Below are 22,713 nucleotides of genomic sequence, written 5' to 3'. Positions count from 1 at the left end.
GCCTGTAAATGGTACAGTACATGAAGGGTAAAGTGCTGTACAGTGCATGCATGGTAAATATATGTGATGGGTGAATGTGTGCCTGTGATTGGTACATTACAGGAAGGATACAGTGCTGTGCAGTGTGTGTTTATTAAATACATTTACTGAGTGTATGTGTGCCTATGAATGGCACAATACATGGCAGACAATGGGTTTCATTTTCGGAGACCCAGGCCTGCTTGTTGAAACATGAGGAGGTAGAGTAATCCCCCCAGACAGATTTGTGTATTGCTGTATTCCTGTAAGCGTGGTGGGACTCACTGGAGAGGAGAGAGGCAGGCTTCCCCTGTACACTTCAAAGGTTGCTCTTTGCTTCAGAGAGTGGTCACAAATAAGGCCATCAACAAGCATCCTCGGACCGGTTTCGGGGTAACACCCCTCATCAGCCAGGCTAGCTTGAATCCAGTGGCAAAGCAAGGGAACCACGTCTGGGCATACCCTGCCAACTTAGGGTGAACAAAGCACACACAAGGAGATGATGGACGGAGCGCTGAAACTTTTCACACACCAAAGCCCAGTCACAGATCTGGGTTCAATCAGGATGCTTGTTTCTGGTCCAGGGAAGACCTGGCTTGGAAGTTCGATCTGGGCTGTTATCATGAGGCACAGGGCCAAGACTGATTTGCATATGGTTGGGTCTGAACTGGTGAAGTGAGCTAAAGAACGATGATGGATTCAACACAGATATGTGACTGGGGGTTAGTGTCTGAAACATTTCAGCGCTCCGTCCATCATCTCTTTGTGTTTGCCATGTGGGTAACTAGGGCCTACATTACCGATGACTTACATGTAAGAAAAGGGAAAGTTTGGACACAGACATGGAAGCAGCAGTTTTGAGACACATTTGAAAGGCTACTGGTGTGGGTGACACTGTAGCATTTGATTTATAGGCCATGGGCACACATAGTGCACTTTACTAGGGACTTACCAGTAAATCAAATTTGCCAATCATGGATAACCAATCAGAATCACAACTTGCATAGGGAGCGTTTGCACTTTGGCACTGATCAAGTGCCCAGAGTAAGTAAACCAGCAAAAACAAAATACAGGAAACAGTCAAAAATACAGAAGGTAGAGGCAAAAAGACAGGGGAAACCACACCAAGGATGCCAGGTCTAACATCCCTTGATCTTGCATGGCTCTGGGAGGGATAGGAGGTTCAGTATCACCTCCAGTTTCATAACTTTGGTTGGGCCTCTTTGTGCCCATTTTCCACGTTCTCTCTGGGGCCTTGTTGAGTCCATTTTCCACTTTCCGCACTCTCTCTTGGGCCTCTTTTATGCACATTTTCTTCTTCCCACTCTATTTCCTTGAGCCTCTTTGTGCCCGTTTTTTCCTTCTCCATGTCATGCTTGCCGTGGTCCACAGCGGGCCATGGTAGAGTATATAACCCCCTCCAATCCACATTAGAGACCTTCGCGTTCTAGTGTTTTCAACCTCCGTAGCACTTCTGGGTTACTCACCTTGATTCCGATACTGGTCGGTGACGCAGCTTCTCCAGTGTGGCACCGGATCCTCTGGTTCGTGGCTTCTTGTCCTCCCAGGGTCACTCTGCAGCTCCTCCTCTGTTTCAGGGCATTCGTGCTCCTTTTATCAGGGCTTCCTGGGTTCCTGGCGCTCCTTGTCGGCCTCGTAGTGGTGGCCCTCTCCGGTCTTGCCCCTGCTTCTGTGGCTTGTGGTGTCGCCGGTCTCTGCAGCTCCTGAGGTTCGGGCACCTACAAAGAAAACAGAGACAATTACTATTGCAGTAAAATCACTCTATACGGTTGATTAAACTTACTACTCACCTATGTAATTACCTTCGTCTTTGGGGATACCCCTATTGCTGAATTTTGTTCATAATGTTCCTATGGGAAGAAATATATTATTGTTATTACTTCCTGAATTTAAGGAAGCACAAAACAAGGCTATATCTCTAAATAGCAAGTTAGCTAGTGTTCTTATTTATTCCTTTTTTTCTCCTGTTGATAAAGGCCTCTCCTCACGTGTCATAGGTCTTCTATTGATTTTTCGGAACGGCTCGGCTCTACGATGCAACTTGGAGTCAATAGGGGCATATCACTTCTTACCCTATAGATGAGCACAATCATTTATTGCTCATGCGGATTGGTTAACTAGTGGGAGAGGGGAATTATTCAGGTAATTACGCCACAGTTATTTCACCATTGTGTAACATGTAAACTTTTATTTTTTATATCTTCCCTTTCCCATCTCTGGCATCCCACCTCTTGCGCTTCTTACCTGCATCACCATTGTGTGCCTTCTCCCGCCTCCTGTGCCCCACCCTTCCCAAGACCCGCCCTCTACCCCATCTCTCCCCTCATAGGACCTATTTAATAGTAGTCACTGCACGACTGCTCAGTGGGCATACTGATGGTGTGCCAAAGGCAAGCCTGTCTGAACGCATCCACACTTCAGGGCACTCAACACCAGAAGCTGCCACATCAGCTGCTTTTGTGCCTCACCTACCTCCATGGTAGGACCTTTCTCATGCAGTCACTGCCTTTTCAACTGCACCAACATGCACTCCCCATGCCCCTCACGTGCCTCACACCATCTGACATGCATGCTCCTTTGCACCACAATTCTCTACAAATACTCTAGAGAGATCTGAGACACCATTGCGACACACTCCTCAGACATCCTCTTCCTGGGAGAGACCTGGCTAAACCCCATATCGCCACCCACTTTCGCCATAGCCAATTCACTGGGCCTTCAAGATCTCCCACCAGGACAGACCAAACAAACCAAGAGGAGGGCTTGTCGTTATCAAGAAGGACACCATCACCACCTCCACCGACAACTACACCTCGATCCAAGGTGCCCTATCCTACTGACCGCGGACCACCTTCAGCAATCTCCTCACAGACTTCATCGCCCCTGTCACCATCAGCTCAAACAATTTCATCTTACTCAGCAACCTCAACTTACATCTTGATGATCAAAAAGATCCTCACTCCATAGACCTACTAGAGTGCCTCATCCAGGGCCCACCCAAAACACAGAAACACCCTGATCTAATTTTCACAGCCAACATCAAGGTCAAGTTCAGCCACCTCACTCCACTCACCTGGACAGACCACTCCATCGTCTACTTCCTTATCAACAATTCTTAAACGTCTCTGCCAAGACTACCTACAACCTTGGATATAGCTGAAACAAGATTCACTTGAAATTCCACACCCAACTCAATGAGCCAAGAAAAACAGCCTTAACTCTCAGACTGGAAAACAGTTCCAACAACTGCAAATAGCTCTTCAACATCATCAAAGAATTGTCCAACCTCTCAGCAAATTGTTCGATACGGTGAAAAAACTTACTAACCCTCCAGAGAGTTCTCAGAAGCAGATTGATTTAGAGTTCTGCAACACCCTGGGAACATTTTTTATTGACAAAGTGGAAACACTATATAAATCACTGAAAGATAGCTCACAGCTAGCCTCTGATGACAGCATGGCAGGAAATTGCTTCACATAACCAAGTACGAGGTTTCTCTTCCGTCCGCCTTCAGAGGAGCAGATCAGACAAATAGTTATGTCAACTAAGTCTGGAGCGCCCTCGGACCCTTGTCCCCCTAAAATCTTTCACATGCTCACAGATATGATCAGTGAACAGCTTACAACAGTGTTCTCTGAAATAATAAGGTCTGGGACTTTCCCCGAATCATGGAAAATAGCATCAGTCCGACCACTATTGAAAAAGAGCAATCTAGATCCTAATGAGCCAAGTAGTTACCGACCAATTTCAAGAATTCCCTTCTTCTCTAAGGTGTTGGAAAAATTATTTAATACGCAAATTTCAACCTTCATCATGGAAAAAGATCTTTTAGACTATTCACAATATGGCTTTAGAGAAGGACATGGAACCGAGATAGCGTTGGTAATGGCAGTAGAAGAACTTAGAACAACACTGGATGAGGGAAAGAAGGCCGCCTTAATTTTATTAGATCTGTCGGCGGCCTTCGACACAGTCAATCATGGAATCCTAATTGAAAGACTAACAGAGTTAGGGCTCCATGACACTGCCACCACACTGCTTTCATCTTACTTAACAAACAGATCGTTTGCTGTAGAAATGATGGATTGGTTTCTAAATCCTTCAACTTGTCATGTGGAGTGCCTCAGGGCTCTTCCCTTAGCCCCACTCTCTTTAATGTTTATGTGGCACCTTTGGCGACCATAATCAGGAAAGCCGGCTTCTCGGTAGTCTCATACGCCGATGACACACAGATAGTGGTCTCGGTGTCTGACAACGTAGAGGAGACAGCTGACCGATTTAATACCTGCATGGTACAGAGTAATACCTGGATGCAGAGAAATTACCTCAAACTAAATGGAGGGAAAACGGAGGTATTGCTATTTGGAGCAAAGACATCCTTCTGGTCTCCAAGATGGTGGCCGGCTGACCTAGATGAATGTCCAGCCCCAGTCACAAAAGTGAGGAACCTAGGCGTCACAATAGACGAAAAGTTAACGTTTGAATGGCAAATTAAGAAATTGGCCTCGGCCTTCTGGGGTATACTGAAAATGATTAACAAAATCCGTCATTTTATCCCACTGGACTCCCTGAAAACTGTGGTTGTTGCTTTGGCCTTATCGCGACTGGATTATGCCAATGCCCTTTATATGGGTCTCCAAACACAGTTTCTAACCAGACTTCAAAGGCTGCAAAATGCTGCGGCCAGAATGATTTTGGATATACCTAAGTTTGAGTCTGTCTCACTCAGACTGAAAGAACTTCACTGGCTACCTGTGGCCAAAAGAATCATCTTTAAGTCACAATGCCTGGCCTTCAAGGCACTGCATGGGAATGGATCACACTATCTCAAAACACACATAAAAAAATACATTCCATCCAGGAACCTAAGGTCCTCACAAGCATGTCTTCTATCAGTACCCAGATACAAGCAAGCACGATGGGGTGGCAGGAGTTTCTTCCTGGGAAAAATTTGGAACAGTTTACCTATATCAATAAAGAATAGCAACTCACTAATGACTTTCAGAGGGTTGCTTAAAACGTGGTTATTTAAGAACTAACTATCTAAGTATCTGGTGATCCAAGCAAAACTGCATAGAATCCATGTGTCGTTCATAGCGCCAAGATGCCTCTGGGCAATCGTGCGCTCTATAAGTCTATAAATCAAATCAAATCAAAATCAAATCAGTCACCACTAACTCGATCATTCCTTTGCAAGACGTCTGTGACAACCTCTCTGGTTTCTTCCACAACAAAATCCTTAACATTTAAAGCAAATTTGACCCCAAACGCAAGATACAAGAACTCATTGACCAGCTGACCACCACCAAATCGGACTGTTAGATCACAAACTGGAAACCCCTCACCCCAGAAGACACCATTGAAATCATGAGAACAGTCCACTCCGAGGCCCCCACCAACCCCTGCCTCACCATATCTTCACCCTTGGAGGAACTCTGAACAGCTCCCACCTTACTACCACCATCAACACCTCTATCCAAAGTGAAACCTTCCTGGACAATTGGAAAAACACAGAAATCACAGCTCTCCTCAAAAAACCCACAACAGGCCCTAGGAGCTCAGCAACAACAGACTCATCTCTCTCCTGCATTCCCATCCAAAGTCCTAGAGAAAGCTAAAAACAAACATCTCTGCAATGATCTCGAATAACACCACTTACTAGACATCTCACAGTCTGGATTCTGCAACAAACACAGCATGAAAACCGCTCTCATCACAGCAACTGAAGACATCGGGACCATCATGGACAAAGGAGAAACCACCACACTCATACTACTTGACCTCTCTGCAGCCTTCAAAAGCGCCTCCCACAGCACCCTTATCACAAGGCTCCACAACTTTGGAATACACGGTCCTGCCCTGAGCTCACTGGCCTCCTTCCTCTTCAACCGGGCCCAGAGAATTAGGCTCCCACCCTACACCTGAGAACCTCATCTGCAAAGTCCCTCAAGGATCATCATTGAGCCCTACCCACTTCAAAATCTACATAGTACATCATAAGATACCACGGAATCAACATTGTATTCTATGTAGACAATACCCAGCTCATCCTCTCCTGCACAACCACACCAAAAGGACCAACTTCAACACCTGCATGTCCAACATAGCTAACTGGATAAAATAGAACTGCCTAAAGCTCAACACAGATAAAACTGAAGTCCTGATCTTCAGCAACAAGAGCTCTCCATGGGACTCCTCTTGGTGGCCAACAGACGTGGGACAAATACCCAACCCCCCTGAAAACTCCAAAAACCTTTGTGTCATTGTGGATGAGAGACTCATAATGGCCAAACAAGTGAATGCCATCACCACCTCCTGCTTTTTCATCCTATACATGCTCAGCAAAATATTCCACTAGATTCCCACCAACACCAGACATACAGTTACCCAGGCCCTCATCACCAACAGACTGGACTATGGCAATGCACTCTACGCCGGCATCACAAATCAACTCTTACAAAGACTCCAGACCACCCAGAATGTCACCCCCAAATTCATCTTCAACATTGCCCGGATCATGTCCCACCTCAGAGAGCTACACTAGCTACTAAAACAGAAGCAATGTCAATTCAAAATACTCACCCATGCATACAAAGCTCTCCACAATGTCATACCTGCCTACCTCAATCACCACAACCAACATTGCTGGTTCCTTTTCCCTTTCTCTATTTCCACTTTTGGGGGCGCGCCGGGACACTCTTTTGAATAGCTCCACGGGTTATAAATCTCTATGACATAACATAACATAACATAACATGACTTGACATAACATAACGTAAGATAACATAACATAACATAAAACATATTAGCAGGTTGACTACAGTTAACAGTGTGTAAGACCTAGGCAGGCCCATGGCATTTCTCAACTAAGTTTATAGAACATTTTAAGAAATCTTGTGACCTGTGAACCAAAAAAGAGTATAAGTCACACCTGATTCCATGGGTCCGTTAATATCTGGCTCCATTAAAGGTATATTTAGTGTAGCCAGTGAACTTTGTTTCAACTTTATTTTAAGAGAATATCAGGTGTCACAATAAAGTTGATTAGTCAGCAGTAGCACAAACTTTATTTTAAGAGAATATGAGTTGTTGCAATAAAGTTGATTAAACAGCAGTAGCGCAAACGATTGACTACACAATAAATCTGTGATCAAAGACCCATTGGTTTGTAGTTTTTGATGATGATTCAATAAAATGCACCTATGAGGTTTGAATTTACAGAATTTGCAGTCTGCATTCTGGCATCAAAACCTGCTACAGGCATTGTTGAAAAAGGGCTGGAAGGTGTGCAGTATAACCATCAAGCTTCCAGCAACTACTTTAATGCAGCAGAGTGTGGTAAAATGCATGGCAGGTACATGATGAGTACTTAAGCTGTCACAATGATGTCATAATTGGCTTTTGGGGACCTTTAGGGTCTATCATAGGGACTATCAGGCGTATGTATGCACACCTTACATTAATGTAGGTAACAGAAGAAGCTGCTCAGAAACTGTACATATCAATTGGGTATTTCAACTCTCCAATTGAAATGCAGAGAGAATCTTAATTTCATAAAAGACAACGGAGGCTAACATTATGCAAAGGCTTTTATTGCTGCTTTCAACTGCAGCCCTTTTAAAGAACGTTAACACATCACAAAGATAAGAATGTTCATGTGAGAGTACATGTATCTGGTGCACGATGTCATGTTCCTCTTTTAGCTGGTAACACATGAAGATGACGATCCATCTTGAAAAATGTGGTATCTTCCTACAAGGTGTTTTCTAAAAGGAAAAAGGAGAGAGTCCCAAATTAAATGTAATCAACATAATCTGGAATCTTAAACGTTTCGTTAAGACAATTCATTTAAGTTACTTAATATAAATTTCAACATATATATGTATACAACTCCTCAAGGGAGAGGAGGGTGGGATAATGTTAGCCTCCGTTGTCTTTAATGAAATCAAGATACTCTCTGCATATCAATTGGAGAATCAACACTTCATTACAAGACCGGGGGCTACCATTATACCTGTTCAAAGCCCCTCAAGGCTACATTACTAACATGCTCTATTGGTTTCAGATAGAATTTAAGAAAGGTCCTTGCATTTGACCAATCAGCTGTCTTGAGAATTTCTGGCATGCCTGACTAAAAGATCGTACTAGACATTGCTCCTCTTGAAGAGTGAGATCCTAACCGTGAAAGGTCAACACCCGCCTCACTCATAATCATACTTACCCATCAGGCACGTGTTGCTGTGGAAACAGGTTTATGAGGTTTCACAAAAGACAAAAGAAAAAGGGGCTGCAGTTGGAAGTCGCAATAAAAACCTTTGAATAATGGTAGCTTCAGGTCTTGTAATGAAATCAAATGAGCAGAGCTATTTTCTGTTGATTGGATAAAGGAGAAGCTAGGTGCCGTACATCAGATTGATATGAAGTGGTTAAAAGACAATATTTCCAATGTTTATTTTGTTTGAACAGATTCTACAAATGGATTTGGGCCCTGGTCCCAGAAGCGGATAAATAATGCAAAATTAAATTTCCATTGCACCACATACAACATGCTTCGAAACTTATCACAAAGACCTCATTAAAATAAAACTAAGATAATCAAGTATACAGAAACAAATCAATACCAGTAAAAACCATTCCAATAAAAACATATCAACAGGTCAACTAACATCAAATTCTCAGACAAAAGGCAGTTAAGACGAGTATTGGTTATCGTCAGTGACATGTACCTATAATAATAGCCAGGTTTTTAACATGTTACTGTAATCCCCAGGAGTGTAACAAAATTGCACAGGATGTATTAAGTTAAGGGCAAAAGATTCCCAATTCAAACTATGAAAAATAACAGCAACGTTTCCAGGTCCACAGGATAATAAAACATACTGGATGTAATTCATAGAATTTCATTTATTCTCTAACTACCATTCAATAGAGAGGTACCGCAAAAACTGCTAATTCATAATTGTACATAAACAGTTTGACCAAAAGTATTTTAATCATACACATTTTTCTTTAGAATTGTCAATACTTTACCTCCATTAAAATGCTAGCTAGCATAAATCAGTCCTGAAAATTAAAAATAAGGTCCTTTTGCACCCTATCAGTCCTAGAGATAAGGAAGAAGTTCATGAAATGTTCACTTCCTCATATCAAGGCAGAGAACAATGGACAATTAAAATCAACAACGCACGCACACAAAGGTTAAATAAATGAAAAAAAAATGAAACATCTTAAATCGTTGAACATGACATGAAGGGGTCTAAAATAAGAGAAAATAACAATAAACACATCAATAATTTCTAATGCTTCAATATCTATGTCATTAATTAAAAAACATGTTGCTTCACAATTAATTCGAATATTTTATCATTCTAAGCAACTACCTGTTTATAATGCAGTCCATTGAACATAAAATGTCCTGTTATAACATGCCAGGACGAATTCTGTAGCTTCATTAACACTAATATTCAGCCATTAATTCACAAGCCTCTGTTAATACACACTAAGGGCCTCATGTAGGTAAATAAATTTTACCGGTTCTAAAATACCGAGCCGTACCGAATCGGTAAATAAGAATCGGTAAGTTACATGTAGGTAAAAATTCGGTAACAGTTACCGAATCGGTAACATTCGGTAATTAAGAATCGGAAATGACCGAATCGGTAAATACCGAGGTGGTATATACCGAATCGGAAAATACCGAGGTGGTATATACCGACTCGGAAAATACCGAGGTGGTATATACCGACTCGGAAAATACCGAGGTGGTATATACCGAATCGGAAAATACCGAATCGGCATGTACGGATTCGGTAAAGAAAATCACATGACTTGACGAAACAGCTAATCAAGTGCAACGACAGCCCACCCAACAAGGAACAGGCCACACCCAGGCAGGTGTACAAAATTAGCCGAAGTGGCCACACCCAGGCAGGTGTACATAATCAGCCGACCCTGGAGAGGCTTGGAGTGCAGAGGAGAGGCAAGGAGCCGTTGCATGTGCGAGCGGGTAAACGAACAGCATGTCCAGCCAGAGAACACAGAAAGACGGAGGGGAAAGGAGGAGGAAGCTGAAATTTAGCCCCAAGGAACTCCAGGTGCTGGTGGAGGAGGTGGTGAAGCAGCACCACAAGCTGTTCGGAAGGCAATCCCTGCAAGTGCCTGAGGTGGAAAAGCGCAACATATGGCTGGCCATCCAGGCGCAGGTCAATGCTGTGGGAGTGACCCACAGGGACATTGAGGTACTCAAAAAGCGCTGGTATGACCTCCGGATTGTAACCAAGAGGAAGATGGGCGACATCCAGAAGGAGGCCAGCCAGACCGGAGGTGGAACCAACAGGGCACCTGCCCTCACCGAACTGGAGGAGCTGGTGGCGGCCACAATCGAGCAAGAGAGCGTCGTGGGACTTGGGGACGCCGACAGCTCTGCCAGAGCCGCAACACACCAAGGTAAGACGAAAGCACAGCAATGTAGCCCCCCCAACCCCTATCCCACATCCCCCAATTGTGAATCGAGAATCACACTGCAGTCCACACGTGTCAGTGCAGACAGGCAATGCATTCCGGGAGATGTAGTCAGGGCAACACTAACCATGACGTAAATGTTACAGGGCAACAAGGCATGTCACGCACTCGAGGCACAAGGAGACAGGGGACATATTGGAATGTGAAATGATTTATTGTGACGCATGCAATGCAGCCCTTCGGGGACACTGAGCCAATGTTGTATTTCTGTCCACAGATGTGACACCATGCAGGACAGGGCATGCTGCAGGAGAGACGGCACACCGGCCACATATATCGCCGCAAGCCAGCACATGTTCAGACCAGGGAGCAGGCCCACTGGCAGCCGCACCACCTACACAGCCAGCCTCGCCGCACACAGAGCCAGCATCACCTCACCCAGAGCCAGCATCACCACCACCAGAGCCAGCATCGCCACTCATGTTCGAATCACCAGCCACATCCCCGCTTGCAGGCGTGAGAATGAGGAGGCGTCCAGCAGCCAGGCTACGAGCCTTAGACACCTCGTCAGACGACAGCATGGGACCAGAAGACCGCACCGGGCCCCAGGAAGGGAGCCATGCCACTGTGCCCCACACCTCACAGGCAGCACAGACGGAAGCAAGAGGGCGCCGCAGGTCGCGTGTCCAGAGTCCACCAGCACCCACTGACGGCCATGGTGTCTTCTTGGGGCTCGAGGGCCAAATGTTAAAGCAACAGCGCCTGCAATCAAAGGCAGTCATGTCAGTCCAGAGGCACATGCGGGTGATGACGACAACATTAGTCAACATGGACACTAACATTAGCGGCATGGCTGCGGGCATTCGGGACATGTCCCAGTCTATCCAGCAGTTGTGCAGCAAACTAGATGCTGACATCGAAGCACGGCGCCGGGAACGCCAGAGAAGGGACACCACCAGCAGGGCACTCAACCGTCTGGCAACTGCGACTTCTCTACTGTGCCGGCGCTCTGTGACGATGCAGGAGGGCCTCACACAGTGCTGCAGCGACCTGTCTCGGGGGATGGTGCAGGTGACAAGTGCACTAGGGGTGCTATTGCCTAGTCAGGCGTCGACAACTGCTGCAGGGGATGCTGCGGAGAGCATCGACACCAGCAGCAGCATCACACCCCCCGTCCCAGAAGCACGCAGGAGCAGCAGGCGGCTTGGGGTTGGCTCTAGTGAGGATGCACAGGCCGTGCAACCCACCACTGCAGCGCGTATGCGCAAACATTGATGTTGCCCTGCTTTGCCACTTCCCATTGGGTGACGTAACCCTGGACATACTACTTGTATAGATGGTATATTGCCAGATTGGCCTGTTCATGTGTTCATGGCGTGGTGCCACATTAAAACTACGTCATGACTTCTCACAACTCGCTGTGTCCCCTTACTTACTCAGAAATAGTTGGCTGTGATCTCTGCCCGTCTCTCTCTCCCATCGATTGCAGTTGGCACTCTAGCTGCGTTGCCCTCTGGCTGGCCTGACTCATCCTCGTTGTCCTCAAAATATGTTAGTTCCACATCTGTCCCTTTTTTCGTGGCAAGGTTGTGCAGCATTGCACAAGTGGCAATAATCTTGCAGCAGGTGATGGGTTTGTACTGGCGTGCGCCTCCGCTCTTGTGCAGGCAGCGGAACCTGCTCTTCAGTAGTCCAAACGTGCGCTCCACCACATTGCGTGTTGTTTTGTGTGCCACGTTGTATCGTCTCTCACTCTGGGTTGCTGGGTGTAGGTAGGGAGTGAGGATGAATGACCGGCATGCATATGCACTGTCGCCTGGATGAGTGAAAGGGAACCATCAGTAACATGCCTCATGACACTATGATTTGCAGGTTTCAAGGGGCGTCACTGTTACTTACCTAGCAGGTATCCCTCTCCAAATTCTCCGGCACTCAGTCGTGTGTATATCCCACTATTCTGGAAGATGTAAGAGTCGTGGGTGCTCCCAGGAAACTTTGCAACAATATCTGTGATGATGTTCCCTGCATCACAGATCACCTGCACATTGATGGAGTGGGTGGACTTCCTGTTCCTGTAGATGTGCTCTGTATCAGCTGGTGGACAGATTGGGATGTGTGTACCATCAATACAGCCGATGACATGGGGGAACTGTGCCATGTGATAAAAGTCTGTTTTTGTTTTCTGCAGTGCAGCCTGTGTGTTGGGGAAGCTGATGTAGTGGTGCATTCTCTGCATCATGGCATCCAGAAACTTCCTGAAGAAACGTGACAGGCAACTCTGGGATACCCCACCCACCGCAGCTATCACCACCTGATAACTGCCGGATGCCAGCAGATGAAGGCTGCAGAGCACCTGCACATGTGGGGGTATGGCGTGCGCCCTTCTTATTGGCTGGTCCAGGCGTGGGTGTAGGTCCCTGATTAAGTCCATGATGGTTTCGGGGTCTAGCCTGTACCTCTCATGTATCTCTGCATCAGTCAGCTGGAATAGTGTGATGCGCTGTCTGTAGATTTGTTCCTCCCGTCGCCACACCCTCAGTCCTGCTGCCTGTAGACGTAGGCGCCTTGCAATGACGTACATAGCGGCCATGTTGTCCACGCTGTAGCATTTTGGGTTTGCATTTATCCATTGTTGATGGTTACCACCTGCTTTTCATCCGTGTTAATTACCGACTCTTATTTAACGAATTTACAGGATTTCTTAATTACCGAGTGCTCCTACATGTCATTTTAAAATTTTACCACTTCATATTTACCACTTCATGTTTACCGATTCGTAAATTTTGTATTCGGTAAATTTGAATCGGTATTTTAGAATTCGGAATATATGAATCGGTATTTACCGCCTCATATTTACCGAAAAGTGGTTTTTGGACTCCTACATCTCACTTGTCTGAATACCGGTCGGTAACGGCATATTTACCGAAAATCGGCCGTTACCGACCGGTATTTGGCTACCTACATGAGGCCCTAAAACTTGAACAATGCATCATTCAGAGCCGTCACTTATTTATAATACAGTTAATTGACTATAGAGCTGTTCATAATGAAGCAAAAAGATTGGTAGCTATGGCAAGGATTGCTGCACATCAAAAATAATTAGTTAGGGTGTGGGTTGATGGTATAATCTGTGATATGTGTATAATGGTGCTGTTACGGTGCCAGAAGGACCCACTGCTGCCTAGGGATGTCATACAGACTCCTGGAAACAAGAGGACCTGGCAAAAAGAAGAGCTGAAGATCTATGTGAGGAGTGCTACCTTTTCTGTGTGAGGGATGTGTTGGCCTGCAGTTGCTGTTTCTGTCTGTGTCAGAGGAAATAGGCTGACTCTTTTTGCCCTGCTGTGGTATCCTGCTTGTGAAGAATTTCCAAGGGCTTGACCTTTTGGAAGTCTCAGGGAATCCAAAGAATTGAAAGGATCCTTGCAGGATCAAAAAGGAACCTGCCTGGAAGGAGAGTTGAAGAGCTGTGTGAGGAGCGCAGCCATTGATGTGTGAGGGGTGGGTTGGCCTGCAGTTGCTGCTCGTGTCTGGAGCAGGAGAACGACTGGAAGGATCTTCACCCTTTTATTTTAAAGCCAAGCATTTGAGGAGTGGTTTATGTTTCTGCTCTCTGATCAGCATGCGGTGAGTGCTGTTTTAAAATCCCAGTGCTGGCTTAGCACAGCCCATGCAGCCCTGCACTTGCCCACGTGTGTTTGAGCAGTAGGGGAGAGCCTATATGGGAGCTTCTCCCAGGCAGCCGGTGCATGTGCCATGTCACAAGTGGAGTTACAGCCAGGGCTCTGCTGAAATGGCCTCGTGCTATGTAGGATTACAGTACCAAATGGAGGAGCACAATGAGCGGCATGGAAAGGACTTGTGCTGGGTAGAGGCACCCAGGAGTCATTCGGGACGACCGCGGCCTCCCAGTAAGAACCCCCTCCAGCGCCAATCCCAGCGTTGGTCCCTCTGAGGTCCTGTCGCCTGGGAGAAACTGGAGAGGAGTGGTCCGTGGTCCTGACCTCCTCCCAGAGTGAAGCAAGCTCCAGCGGAGAGGAGCACTAGTCCGGTGTCTACAGGGGTGGTGAGTAGCTGCGCTGCACTGTCCCGGTCAGCTGCCTAGGTGAAAATCAGTGAGGTCTCTCCATTAATTTTTCCACTGGGGGCATTTTTCAGCATTTAAATTGGGCATCTGCACCACGTGGCTGCGGGGAGCTGCCTTGGGCAATTCCAAGGCAAAGGTGACTGAAGGAAGTCTTCTCGCTGACAGGGGGAAGGATGTGTGCCCTCCGTTATATGCACATACCGGGGGACATGATATATTGGAGTGAATCCTCCACGGAGGATCCAGATGGGGGTTGAGTTCAGGGAAACCAATCTTGGATTCCTGTTTCACCGGTAGGAGAAGTGCAGAAGCGCAGTGGCTTCATGCTCAACAGTGCAAATTGGTGACTCATGTGATCTCCGTTCCCCTAACCTGATCTGCAGTTATGACCTGATTGTGGGGCTACATAATATTTGCCTCACATGTCCAGGGCTGGCAGGGTATGACCAGTAGCCAGGAATTATACATAATCTAAACCTGCATTTCAGGCCCTGATATTATGTTATATCGTATTTTCTGCCTTGTGAAACCTGGATAGCAATTATCATTTTCAAAAACTGCATGTTATGTACAGTGATGGTGTTAGGTATCGTTTTCATGCTATTTTCATGATATATGCAACCTATGAGTATTTACTTTATTTAACTACCTATGACGTTATGATCACTGCCTAGCAGTAGCGGTCCGTGGAGGGAGTTCACGCGCGCAACGAAATTCGTTTTATTTATTTAAATGTGTACTTACCTCTGTTCATCCATATTCCGGTGTTTACATTCCCCCACCCTGCCCCTCCCCCGCCCCGCCTTACCGCCCCACGGAACTCCCTCCACGGACCGCTACTGCTGCCTAGTGGTAAAGTGATTTATGGTTTATGGTATTGTGGTCTATGAGTTTTATACACAATATATGAGATATTTTAATATAACCTTGTGTGGCATCTCTTTTGCGGTGTATTGTGTGTGTCACTGGTGTGTGTGTGTGTGTGTTGCACGAATGCTTTACATATTGCCTCTGGGATAAGTGTGACTGCTCTGCCAAGCTACATAGGGGTTATCTTTTGTGTAACTCCCTTACCCTGACTAGAGTGGTAGATTCTGCCTGGCTTAGGTGGATACCCCATTTCTAACAACAGCTATAATTTTCAATAATAAAATTGTATTCAAAAGTAAATGCCTTGGAAAAAATACAGGTAGTGGATACCATCAAACAAATGGTCCTTATTATTCAGGTAAAAACTCATGTGTCATAAAAGCCTACAGACCGCTTGTGTGTAAGTGAAGGAAGTCATCGTACCATGTAGTTCGGGTCAATGCAATATCCTAAAAAATGCAACAAGTGTCTCTTCGTCCGCTGCCTCAATGCAAGTAGTGAGTGCCTGGAGGGTAAAGGGCTATATTAGGCCATTGTTATCCGAGTGTTCATAATGACCTGCTAGTAAAGAATATCAGAAAAACTTAAATTCTTCACACACCAAAATATAACAATAAAGTTAGACCTTTTATTAAAAATGGTGTCTACTGAGGAGCCAAGATGGCGACCGAGACGGCTGCGTAGATTCCCGGCTCCGTGAACCTCCGCATCCCGCACGGATATCCTGTACTAGATCCTCAGCTTGCGCCATGGGATCGTGCTTGTGAAGGAGAGTGGCAACCGATCGTGTGACTCCGGGGTTTCTGGCTACTGTACCGCCTGAGAAATTTGCGGATGAACTTTGCGGCCCGTGCGGCCCCGGAGCCGGGACCTCGAGTGGACGCCTTGGCCGGGTGGCATTTTAACAACAACGGCCTGTGGTGACTGGGTGGAGTCGGTCCACCGGAGCGGTGCTGCCCCCGGCCTGCATTTCGCCACGGCCGCTCCCGTTGCTGAAGCGTAGTGGATCGAGGGCATGCCCGGGGGTGCAGTTCTCAGACTCTTCGGTGTTTGCCCCTGCCTTTGACGGTGAGCTGCCCGGACACCGCCCCTAGCTCGCCCTGATCCTTGCAGACTGCTCCCGGATTTTCGCGGCCGCTGGTCCTTGGTGGAGACGACTGTTGCCCAACGGCTGAATTTGTACCTGCCCCCGGACCCCTGTCTCCAGCGACGTGGACCCTGAGGTGCTTGTCCCTGGGTCCCGGCCCCCATACGAGCCGGGCCTCCCCCGGCGGCCATCTTGTTGCGATGCAGCCTACTATCCTGTCCACCGGGTCGCAGCAGGATTGGGAGTGTGTGACTTTTGGGAGTGTGGCAGAGCGACCGCGGGGAGCAGTGCTGGGGTACGGCGACCTCCTTGAAGCCCTTGGTGCCCTTCATTTCTCCTTGGCTCGTGGCATCGAGGTCTTGGGGAGTAAGATCGACGGTGTGGCATCAGCGTTGGGACAATGGCGGCATGCTAGTCCACAGTTGCACAGGGACTTCCTACACTGCACACAGGAGGATAATGTCGCGGCCATCCCTGCGATTAGTGCGCAGCCGGACACTCCGGACAGTATGCTACCGTATGATCGGCTGACTGAGGGTTTGATCTGTTCCGGAGGTAGTGGTTCCGAGTGGAAGGTGGTGGCCCCGTCCCGTGTACGACCTCCGGTGACCCAGAGACTTTACCAGCAATGTCTGTCTACTTTGGATGATTCAGCCTTCCCGGACCTTGTGTGCAGTACAGATCCTGGGGCAGCACTGGGAAAGACGTCCCTCCGAGATGCGGACTGTGTTGGCGTTCTGAGACCTCCACCCCACCTGTGTGCGTCGCTTCCCGGTTGTTTTGGGACATCCCTTCACCTTGGAACATCGGACATGGCGCTGGGTCGAGGGGTAGGCATGGGCAGCATCGCCAGGAGTGGTCAGGGATGAGGCCGATCCCTCGGGGTGGTCACCTGGTAGACGGGCGGACTCATGGTTGTGTACTCCCAGGACATAGCTACTAGCATATTCGGTGCGCGATGCTCCCCATTCCCCCTTTTGTTATGGTCGATTTGGTGCTACTTATTGTTTGCTGCTGGGATACCTTACGGTGCGGGAGGGAGAAGCCGGGGGTATGTTCTGAAGGCCCTCCTCCAGTCTATTATATTTTCTCCACCCCCCCGCCTGGTGGGGTTCTTTCTTATTCCTTTTTCCCTGCTTCTTCTATATTTCGGGTCTAGTTCCAGGGCGACAGGCACACTGCTGGGGGGAGGGGCCATACTCATTTGCAGAGGTGCAGGGTGGGGGGTTGGGGGGGGGGACTCTTTTCTTTCTCAGTCTTCCTCTCTTTTTCCATGGCCTCCTTTTTCTTCTCCGTTTCTTTTTGTTTCTTTTCTGGGATCAGCGTGGTACGCCTCTTTGCTGTGAACCGTTGCCTCTCCGTGTGTGCCACAGTTTCCGGGGGTTCTCTGGGCGTTAGGTATGGGGGCCTGCAGGCGCAACTGTTTTTGATATTCTTCCCCATCATTTCCTGTGTTTGCGCCATGGATTCAATTGATTGCTGTTTATTGCTAACGTCTATCATGCGGCCTGCCCTTTATCGCTGTTGGGAAATTGTTTGGCACCTGATCCTACTGTTTTGTTTCATTATAAAATGAAAAACCCCTTTTCTCCTGGTGTCCTACCTGCGCGGCTCCCGGGCCGAACTATCTTAGTATGAAGATTTTGCTACCGAGGTGCCGCATGTGCTTATATTTGACCTTATTGCTCTGATTGCTTAGCGGCCGGCCCTGGGGGGTTGTAGGCCCATACTTGTCAATGATCGAAATGTCAATAAAGGTTTTTCAAAAAAAAAAAAAAAAAAAAAAAAAAAATGGTGTCTACTCGGATTTAACCTCAAGTAAAGCTGTATCAATTCATGGGTAGCCCTGTTCCTTTATTCTCTTCCATCTTCACAAGTTGCACATAATTCAAAATTCCAGGAAATACGGCTTACCAAAAAATTAACATGTTATTTCAGTTTAATAAATCAAATGTCGACTCAATCAGGCAGATGTAGACGAAGCAAAACACCCACTATGAGATACTGCAGTCCCAAGACAACATTTCCCACATTTATACAATCCTACCGTAGGTGGTAGTACACTTTGGTCTGTCTGGGTAGGTACTGAACTTACTGGTAACAATGTGTTGACCACACTAGTGCCCCTAACTCAAAATGTGCATGTAAATCTCCTGCTCACGGATGAAAAAAGATTCCAAATGTATCCAGTAAGCCCATGAGGGCTAACATATAGCTGTTGCACAAGTTAGGTATTGCTTTTTATGGCAGCATTTCTATAGTGCTTTTGTACCTCCTATTGAGGTCCAAAAACTATTTGCTGACCAGGAGTTGAAAAGGTGCCTACATGACAGGATAGAATTGGTTTTGTTATATTGATTAGGGGGTGCACTCCAATTTTTTTTCTTTTTATAAATTCCTTATTTTATGCAGGGTGCTACAGCAAGCAAGAGTGGCCAGCCCTTGCAGGGTTCACATGTAAGTTAATGACAAGCACTGAGACTTGAGTTTGTTGTGCACTATTCACTTGGTGATCTCACCACAATATAAGCCATTGGTTTTCAAACTAAATTGAATTTATTCTTCATCTCAAGATAGCATTATAAGCAAAAATAATTCATTTTCCATGTGCATAATTTTCTTTTACAGTGCTTTGTTATTGCAACATCAATTTGTTGCATAAATAAACAATATGTACATGATAAGCAAATGCTTAAGATACAGCGTCACTTGTACAATGTCATACAATATTCAGTGCTAATGCCCAATGCATTTCGGAACTGAGAACTGTTCCTTCCTCAGGGGCACAATCTGTGAATGAAACATAGATTAATTATTTTTCTCTAATTGATGTCCCAAAGGAGCTCGAGATCACAATATAATTTCCACTGGTGATAATAGATCTCATGCTGATCTGTGATTATTACTCTTATGAATTGCCTGTATTTAATGTTGTAATCCACCACCCAATGTGCTTGTGTGTAATGTATAACATAATTGCATACCTGAAACTGCACAACTTGTGCTGTTATGTATCAGCCAATCACATTCAATAACTGTAAAATAACCGATAGTCAATGTCACTTGCTATATACAAAGCTATATACAAAGCCAACGCTTTATGACCTGAATGAAGTTTTACTTCCTTACCTCAAGATATTCAAATGAGGTCTGATCTGTAATGAGATAAATAAATAAACCAACGGGTTCAAAACATATCCCACCCCAAAAATCTACAAATCGTTTGTAGAGAAATCAATCTAAGAGTGCATACACAAACATTGAGATTACCGCTGCATATCAATTTTCTTACCTTACTAAGCCCGGTATGTCATATATAGTCTGTAACAAAAAGATCGAAATATCAGGTTCATAATTATCCGGCATATGCCCGTTCTAATTAAAAGAGCGAACGACGCTCATCGTTCGTTATGATACGTTAACCAGCACTTTACCTTGACGCTCAATTTCACGTTCCGTAATTCGGCTGCCTCGATTCAACGTAGTTTCCTGTTGACAATCTCGCTGGGTTATAAATGCTAGCGGTGGTGTTAACTAAACATAAACGGCGGACTCCCATGTTTCCACAAACTGATAAACACGCGCCATGCTATGCTAGTGCAGTACATGTATTAACAGAAATTATGCTACCGCAAAGATGCAGAATTAAAATTGTATCACTATTTTGGATTGAATATATATTAAGACGTCTATTCAATTCTAGTGGGTAGCTGTATATATTAAATTAACGGAGATACCACGTGTTATTAAAACAATCTGATGACACTTTATGGGACCTAAACAGCACCGATACACTCTGCTTCATATTAATTAAACATAAGCCATAAAACAAAATTGATTTACGAAATGAAAATTATATGAGGTTAAGAATACTGGACACTCTGGTTCAAATAAAATGCTATGAAGATTCCATCATGTACTATGAGAATCCAATCAATACACGCTGTGCATACCTTATACCTGTATACCATTCTGTTGTTCACGATTGGCCACTACAAATTAATACTCAAAAAGAATTATACCTAATGAAAACCATGCCTAATGAAAAGACTCATAACTGAATAAAGTCTAAATTGAGAATAAATGATGATATACCTCTCGCTCATATGTCGAATGTATAATAACCATAATTTTATTCTGTCCCAATGACCGAATACAGTAATCCTGATGACGATTTATAATACATCCTAGCACAGGGAACTTGTGTCAGATTCCTACCATCTGTTGACACTGTGTGTATGTCATGATTCTCACTAATGTATTAATTTTACTGTAGTGTGATGCGTGTATCACTTTATTGGGTGTAATGTGACTGTTGTAACTTTAGTAATCATATAATAAACCTACAAGAAACAAGACATATCTAATCTGTCATTCAGCCCCTTGGAAATCATGGTTTGTAATGTTTTTATCCAATATACCTCATGTTGAAGCAGTTTTTTTATTATTCTCAACACCCTGACGGGTTTTGACTTTTTTTGTATGATCTGAAATCTTAATTGGGAGATAGAGTGATTAGCCTCTATCCAGTGTGCTGCTACTGCTGAGGTTAAATTTTTTGTTCTTATTCGACTTTTATGTTCAGTCAATCGGGTTTTGATTTTGCGTTCTGTTTTTCCAATGTATGCTTTTCCACATGGACACTTTATACAGTATATCACGCTGTCTGTATTACAGTCACTTGTGTGTCTCAATAGTATTTGTGCTCCTGTAGTGAGGTGTGTTAACTTGTTGCCTGATAGAATTGGTGGCAGTGTTATATATTAGTGTTGAGAATTTGAGTCATGCCTGATGTCCAGAGAGTATGCTCCAAACCTGATGCAGCAGTGTTTGAGCTTGTATTTACTCCTGTGGTGTAATCAAAGAAGTGTGAGTCTAGGCACCGAAGCAGCATATACAAACAAAGCTATGAACATGCTCATCAACTGTTCCAACAGCCCTTTACTGATTTTTGAAATTTGACACATCAGGGTTGTTAAAATTTTAAGATTACCTGAGTGTCATATGAAGAGCTTTAGCAGATGAAATTGAAGGATCGTAAATAGTAAGAGTGAAGGTGGTATTGCTGTGCTCTGGGGAACCGTTACAGAACTGAAGAAGGGTGAATAATGAAATAGTGGGAGTGATACAATTTGGGTCCTGTACATAAGGAAGGATTTTAATAAGATGTACACTATACTGTGTATCCTGTATAGCCTTTGGTGTAACAGTTGGTGATCTACTGTGTCAAAGGCTTCTGACAAGTCAAACAGCAGAAGAGGAGCAAAACCAGTTTGTTGACCAAATGCTTAAGATCATCTGACAGGATGATTAATGCTGGTTCCTGGATATTTCTACATCTGAATCCAATCGTTTGGAAGTTGATTACTTTGCTTGATGATATCTGGTTGAAGTAATTCTTTTCAACGTGTTTTCCTTTGAAGAACCCATTAGGTATTGGTCTATAATTCACTGGATCACTACTGCAAGGACTGCCTCTCTCATGGTATAAAATTGGGTTACTTTATTAAATTTAGTAAGTGATAACTTTCAATTTAGAACAGTCGTGTTTGGTTTCTAAAGAACTGCCATTTAACACCCTCTTTAATAGTAAAGTTGAATTTAAAATCACAATTCTGAAAATGCCATTTTTAGAAAGTTTGTATTAAAGAAGGGTGTGCAGTTCCTAAGGGGTCAGGGGGGTTTTAGGTTCTAAGTGCAGGAGCACAAGTGAATGTCCTGTGATTTATCGTTAAGCCTGGGCGAAGCACTACGCTACGCTCGCGTAGTTTGCGAAGTTCGCGCTACTTCGCACTACGCGAACTGCACGTAGCACAGTGCGAACACGCGTAGCGTAGTGTTGCGTAGTGCTGCGGTCATTTTTTGCTTGCTCGCGGTCCTCAACGTCAAGTTGGCGACCGCGAGCAAGCAAAATGACATCCCAGGGAGACTTTTTCCTTGTTCGCGATCAGCAACATCAAGTTGGCGATCGCGAGCATGGAAAATAAACCTCCCGGCGAGATTCCCAACGCGAGGAGGTCAGGTTTCTCATTGCGAGGGGTCGCGTATGCTCGCGACCGCTCGCAATGAGAAATTACCAGTTTGCGTTGAGAAAGCTGCCGCTCGAGTAAAAATCTACTCGAGCAGCAGAAAACTACAGCTCCACTGTGCAAGATGCCATTTTCAAAGA

At 45.3% G+C, this 22,713-nt stretch overlaps 1 long non-coding RNA gene across 1 annotated transcript; it reads right to left on the bottom strand.

Moving 5' to 3' along the window:
* Positions 1–7,653: 7,653 nt before the first annotated feature.
* On the bottom strand, positions 7,654–20,036 carry LOC146862632 (uncharacterized). The gene is made up of 5 exons (XR_014978492.1): positions 19,979–20,036; positions 19,837–19,865; positions 19,674–19,699; positions 19,529–19,579; positions 7,654–7,805 (listed from the first exon to the last, which is right to left on the bottom strand). It is a non-coding gene; the product is annotated as an uncharacterized LOC146862632 (long non-coding RNA).
* Positions 20,037–22,713: the final 2,677 nt, after the last annotated feature.

This window comes from Triturus cristatus, chromosome 2_2 (assembly GCF_964204655.1).
Source record: "Triturus cristatus chromosome 2_2, aTriCri1.1, whole genome shotgun sequence".
Classification (NCBI taxonomy): domain Eukaryota; kingdom Metazoa; phylum Chordata; class Amphibia; order Caudata; family Salamandridae; genus Triturus; species Triturus cristatus.
Note: the sequence above shows the minus strand (reverse complement) of the source record. Positions and strands in the feature narration are given on the sequence as shown.